The 6,213-nt window shown below is 38.1% G+C and overlaps 1 pseudogene; it reads right to left on the bottom strand.

Moving 5' to 3' along the window:
- Positions 1 to 2,315: 2,315 nt before the first annotated feature.
- Positions 2,316 to 2,448, bottom strand: LOC141456598 (U4 spliceosomal RNA; annotated as a pseudogene).
- Positions 2,449 to 6,213: the final 3,765 nt, after the last annotated feature.

The raw sequence follows: 6,213 nt of genomic DNA on the forward strand, positions 1-6,213 counted from the left end.
TTTTTTATGGCACCAAATTTTAAAATGAACGCGAACATTTATAGGCCCATCAGCTTAGCCAGACTATTCCAGCAGATATCTCTTTCAAAAGTTAAGTTCCAAAATAAGCTCCAAAAAATACAATAAATCCTACAAAGAAATAGCATAGGATATCTCAACCTGGAAGACAGTTGGTCCAATTCATCAAAAGTGATCTTCCAAGTAATTCCCTGCCTAAAAATAGAACTCTGGCTTCCAGAACTTTTTGACTCCTTAGGTAACCCATCTCTTACAAACTCTATCTTTCTGACACCTTTCTGATACTATACGAGGTGTGTTCAAAAAGTAACGGGAATTTTCGTTTTTTGAAAAAAATATTTATTTATTCATCTACATTAATATTGTCGCCTTCAAAGTAGTCCCCTTCGCATACAATACACTTGTGCCAGCGCTTTTTCCAATCCTCGAAACACTTCTGAAACTCGATCTTTGTGATAGCTTTCAGCTCTTTCAGCGATTCGCTTTTAATGTCATCTATGCTTGTAAAACGACGGCCTTTTAATGTTCTCTTTATGTTTGGAAATAGAAAAAAGTCACATGGAGCCATGTTTGGCGAATATGGAGGCTGGGGCATCGTTAAAGTTTTGTTTTTGGCCAAAAATTCACGAACAAGCAATGAAGTGTGAGCAGGTGCACTATCGTGGTGCAAAATCCATGAATTGTTTTGCCACAAATCCGGGCGTTTTTTTCGGATTGCTTCACGCAAACGGCGTTGAACTTGTAGGTAGTACTCCTTATTGATTGTTTGACCTTGTGGCAAGAATTCATGATGCACTATGCCATTAAAATCGAAGAACACAGTGAGCATAACCTTCACATTCGACCGCACTTGTCGAGCCTTTTTCGGTCTTGGCGATCCAGAATGCCTCCACTGGGACGATTGAGCCTTAGTTTCGACATCATATCCGTAAACCCATGTTTCGTCACCTGATATAACACGTTTCAGTAGATCCGCATCGTTGTCGACTTCATTGAGTGACTCTTGAGCAACTTCCATTCTCCGCTGTTTTTGTTCGAAATTCAACAATTTTGGAACAAATTTTGCTGCCACACGTTTCATACCCAAAACATCCGAAAAAATTTCATGGCATGAGCCAATTGATATGGCAACATCATCAGCGACTTCTCTGATTGTGATTCGGCGATCGTTCATAACCATTTCTTTCACTTTTTTCACGTTTTCATCGGTTGTTGATGTGCTTGGACGTCCAGGTCGTTCGTCATCTTCAACGTTTTCGCGGCCATCTTGGAAACGCTTATACCACTCGTAAATCCTTGTTTTACTCATAGCAGACTCACCATATGCCTTTATTAACATTTCACACACTTTATTACACTTTATTTCATTTTTTACGCAAAATTTAATACAAATTCTTTGATCCATTTTTTTTAACAAACAAAAATCGCCAAGCTCGAAAAACACGTCTAACCTTAACGGCTGCCACTTAAGAAGTAAACAATGAATATTACTGAAAATTTTATCGTACTTCAGGGGCATGTGTACCAACATAATAAAAAAAAAATTTTACAATCAGACTCTCCAAACCCGCGAAATTTAAAAATTCCCGTTACTTTTTGAACACACCTCGTAGGTACGTATAAATAATGAATACGTAATGAACTGTACCCTGAAAAGCAGTCCTGCCCCAGACATAATCACCAAAAAGGACGCTTAGATATCCAACTCTAAATATTAATAACTTCGTATTATCAGCTTGATTGGATAGACATATGCCAGATGTCAAACTATGCATTTTTCACTTTATATTTGATATCAAAGGGGCGGTCCGATTCTACCTCTAAACAGGACCTACCTAATCAAAAGCAGAAATTATTATGCAAAAAAAGGAAAACTGAATTTTCTGAGTTTCCTTCCTATTTTCTAATGACCAAAAATTCCAGAAAACCACAAAAGCCACACGAAAAACATTACGTTAATGAATTCTTCATCAAAACCAATAAACTTAATTTGTTTTATTGAACACGAATTGGTCACAGGAAAAGAAAGAGAGAATAGGAAATGGGAAGGCATTATAATGGGAAGGCTTGTAATACCACAAATTGGGAGAACTACACAAGAACCACCAGATGTTGCTACATCTCCCCGCCTAGCTGTCTTTTTAATGACAAGTGTGCCGGGTCATTCATTTGTATTGGTGTTAAATAGTGATTAATGGAAGGGTATTGAAAAGTTCCTAGGGGAAGAAATAGGGGCTCTGCTGTCAATTAGCAGGGAGTAGTTGGAAATATTAAGACAAGTAGCTAAATAATAATAATGTAATAATACTAATTCTATTATCTCTCACTAAATATATATAAATATAACTGAAATTGGTAAAAGTTTCAACTAGCAAATAATCGCACCTCAGGAGACCTTCATTGGTTACGACATAGCCACTGCACTACGGTAGCCGAGCGGGTTAGAGGCCGAGACCTGCGAAGCTAATATGTATTATGGTGCTGTGTTCGATTCCCCTGTCTTAGGCCTTGGATTTTATTTAATGGTTAAATGAGAAATTTATAGCGAAGTATGTTAGACGGTTAAAGGCTAGACCAGGGGGTCAGCAACCTATTTCAAGTAGAGAGCCATTTTTCCTTAAATAATTTTAATAAATCTTACCAAGAGCCGCAAGGATGATAGTGTACAAAACTCTGTAGATCATTTGTATTCACAAATTATTATTTTAAGTTATTCAATAGCATTTAAATGTTTTATGTATTTATTTTCACATATTGCAAAGTAAATAAACAAATAAATAATAGCTAAACCTGTATTTGAATGAAAATGGCGGCAGTCCTATATATTACGTACTGTATTTTAATATAATTCTATTCAATTTCAAACCTATCACATTTAAAATTCTTGTTGAAAAAATATCTTTACTTTAATAAATGAAATTTTCATTTGTTTCAATAAAATTGAAATATACAATTTATTTTTGGACAGGCTGAAGAGCCACAAAATTTGGATAAAAGAGCCGCGGTTGCCGACCCCTGGGCTAGACCCGCAATGCTAAGATGTATTGTTGGTCTAGTGGGTTCGATTCCTTGTATTTTATTTAGTGGTTAATATGAGAAATTTACAGTAAAGTATGTTAGGCGGTTGTAGGCTAGACCCGCAATGCTAAGATGTATTGTTGGTTTAGTGAGTTCGATTCCCTGGTCTAGGCCTTGTATTTTATTTAATGGTTAATAAAAGAAATTTATAGTAAAGTAGGTTTGCTAGTCGCCTCCGTCCACGACACCTAATTGGTAGTTAGACGTACAGGCCGCCTGAAAAAATAGGCAATTACTTACTTTGTCTTCAACAAATTAAGACTCACTGAGACTTGAAAGAGCAGTCTTAAAAAACCGGGGGTTTGCAAGAGAAGCAGATATTTTTTCGGCAAAGAAGGTGAACCCTAAATGTAAAACTAGTACACAATACGTATAACTACTTTTAAAAAGTTTATATTACAGTTAAAATTTCCAAAGACTAAGAACAGGCAAAGAATATCCCATTAAACGATAACTTTTATCGATTGATGAAATAACAATGAATGAATGAATGGGATGGATGGAAATTGAACGATGATAACAGCAGAAGGGCTAGGTTCTAGCCTAGTAAAAATCTAAGAGCCCATCAAGATAAAGGCAATTTTCAGAAAAGAAGACACAAGAAGTAAAAAAAGAAAGAAAGAAAAAGCAAAAGCAGGAGAGAAGATGTTGTAAAAGATGGCTTCAGAGGAACAGGCTGCAGTAAAAACTAGTAAAAGAAGGAGTTACCATAAAATTAAAGTTTGTAAAAGACATTGCGGGGGAGGTTTTTTTTTTTGTTTTAACTGCCATACTTACACTTTGGTTAAATGTTACAGTAAAGGAAATAAATTCCTGCCATTTTTACAGGAGCTAGTAATGGGAAAAGTTAAAAAGAGTGGGGTGTGTGTGTGTGTGTGTTTTCTTCTTCTTAACTCTCCAGCGTCCGTCCGTCCGTCTGGCGCACACAGTTCGCAGGAGCTAGCTGCCAGAGGCCATTTTGTCAGTCAAGAGTAAAGAAGAAGGTGGAAGGAACACCACAATGAAGAGAATATGAAAAGGAACTTCTTGGGAAGAATCTTTTTTCTTACTTGCTTTCCTTCGATGACCTGGATGGAGTTCACTATATAGGTAGCAAAAGGGGGACAGGAAGTTAGGAGGAATAATCCTCGGCAACCTCCATATAAGTCCCTGCCTGTGTAGTGGCCATTAGGCATTCCCGGTATAATATCCGCTTTATTATAACTTTATAACCTGCCTCTCACACCAAAATCAGAACCGTCACCCCCCTCCAAACGCCCCCAAGAAGTTTTTATTGCTAATAAAACTTATAAAGCTAAACAAGAATTGCAACAATATTATTAAGCAGTATTATTGCAACTTGAAAGTTACATTTCACGAACATAGTTATAAACTAACAGATGACTGTTTTTTTGTCTTGATCCAACAATTCTTAAGTTTTCTGGAGGAAGATATATATATATATATATATTTTTTAAATTTATTTTGTAACTTACAATCTGTATATATTGTATACAATAAGTAAATATGGAGAGAGTGATGAACTGGTGCGGGAAGAGAGCAGGAGGAGAGAAACTAACCAGCGGTAGCACTCTCTATAGGAGAGAGGAGAATGTGAGGAGGAGAATGTGTGGAGGAGAGTGTGAGAAGGAGAATACGAGGAGGAGAGTGTGAGGAGGAGAGTGTGAGGAGGAGAATACGAGGAGGAGAATGTGAGGAGGAGAATGCGAGGAGGAGAATGAGAGGAGGAGAGTACGAGGAGGAGAATGTGAGGAGGAGAGTGTGAGGAGGAGAGTGTGAGAAGGAGAATACGAGGAGGAGAATACGAGGAGGAGAATGTGAGGAGGAGAATGTGTGGAGGAGAGTGTGAGAAGAAGAATACAAGAAGGAGAGTGTGAGGAGGAGAGTGTGAGGCAGAGAATACGAGGAGGAGAGATAGTAGAATAATGATTTAGGTCTTCAGCCTACAAGGAAGTCGCGTGGCCACTGGCGATTCAGTCGGGGAGGAGGAGTATTAGGGATGTCAGAGGAAGCGAGAGACAGTACAAAAGGATTAGAGCTAGTCGAGAGAATAGAATGGAACTCGTGATATTTCGTCTTGGCGAGTTGGTCTATGAAGGGAATGTTGAGGTCTTGGTGAAGAATGAGGTTAGTCACCGTAGAAAGGAGCGTCACACTATCTGTCGGCAGTAGTTTTTATTGGAATTGCGAGAGGATTAGAGCTAGTCGAGAGAGTAGTATGGTACTCGTGATATTTCGTCTTGGCGAGTTGGTCTATGAAGGGAATGTTGAGGTCTTGGTGAAGAGTGAGGTTAGTCACCGTAGAAAGGAGCGTCAGCTATCTATTGGCAGTAGTTTTGATTGGAATTGCAAGGGGTTTAGAGCTAGTCGAGAGAGCAGTATGGTACTAGCGATATTTCGTCTTGGCGAGTTGGTGTATGAAGGGAATGTTGAGGACTTGGTGAAGAAAGAGGTTAGTCACCGTAGAAAGGAGCGTCACACTATCTGTCGGCAGTAGTTTTGATTGGAATTGCAAGAGGATTAGAGCTAATCGAGAGAGTAGTATGGAACTCGTGATATTTAGTCTTGGCTTGTTGGTCTATGAAGGGAATGTTGAGGTCTTGGTGAAGAGTTAGATTAGTCACCGTAGAAAGGAGCGTCAGCTATCTGTCAAGGGAGTTTTGACTGAAATGTTTTGTACAGTCCATATGTATAGCTCTAGTCCTGAAGTCCACATAGGTTTGAGAATAGTGTTGTATATTAAGCGCTTCGAGTTCAATGGGTAATTTAGAGCGTCGTCCATGAAGTAGAGAGATATAAGATTTTAAATATATGAGCAAATGGGTAATTTGCAGATCGATATAGACAAAAAACAATTGGAAGATTTCTTTTCGAAAAAACAGAAATAAAATGGAACAGAGTCCGAAGTACTCAATAACTGAAGGAAAACCAAAAAGACCTTAAAATAGATAAGCATACACAATTTCCTTTCTTTCCTTTTTTATTTTCTTTTAATAATAAGAATATGTAATGAGATAAAAAGGGCAAGAAGAACCAAGAAATGTGCGGCATGTCATAAGACCTAGAACAAGGTTCGAATCATCGCCAGGGTACTTTCATGGAATTACTCCCCACACA

This window comes from Rhodnius prolixus, unplaced genomic scaffold (genome assembly GCF_049639745.1).
Source record: "Rhodnius prolixus isolate KJV_2025 unplaced genomic scaffold, Rpr scaffold_4, whole genome shotgun sequence".
Classification (NCBI taxonomy): Eukaryota; Metazoa; Arthropoda; class Insecta; order Hemiptera; family Reduviidae; genus Rhodnius; species Rhodnius prolixus.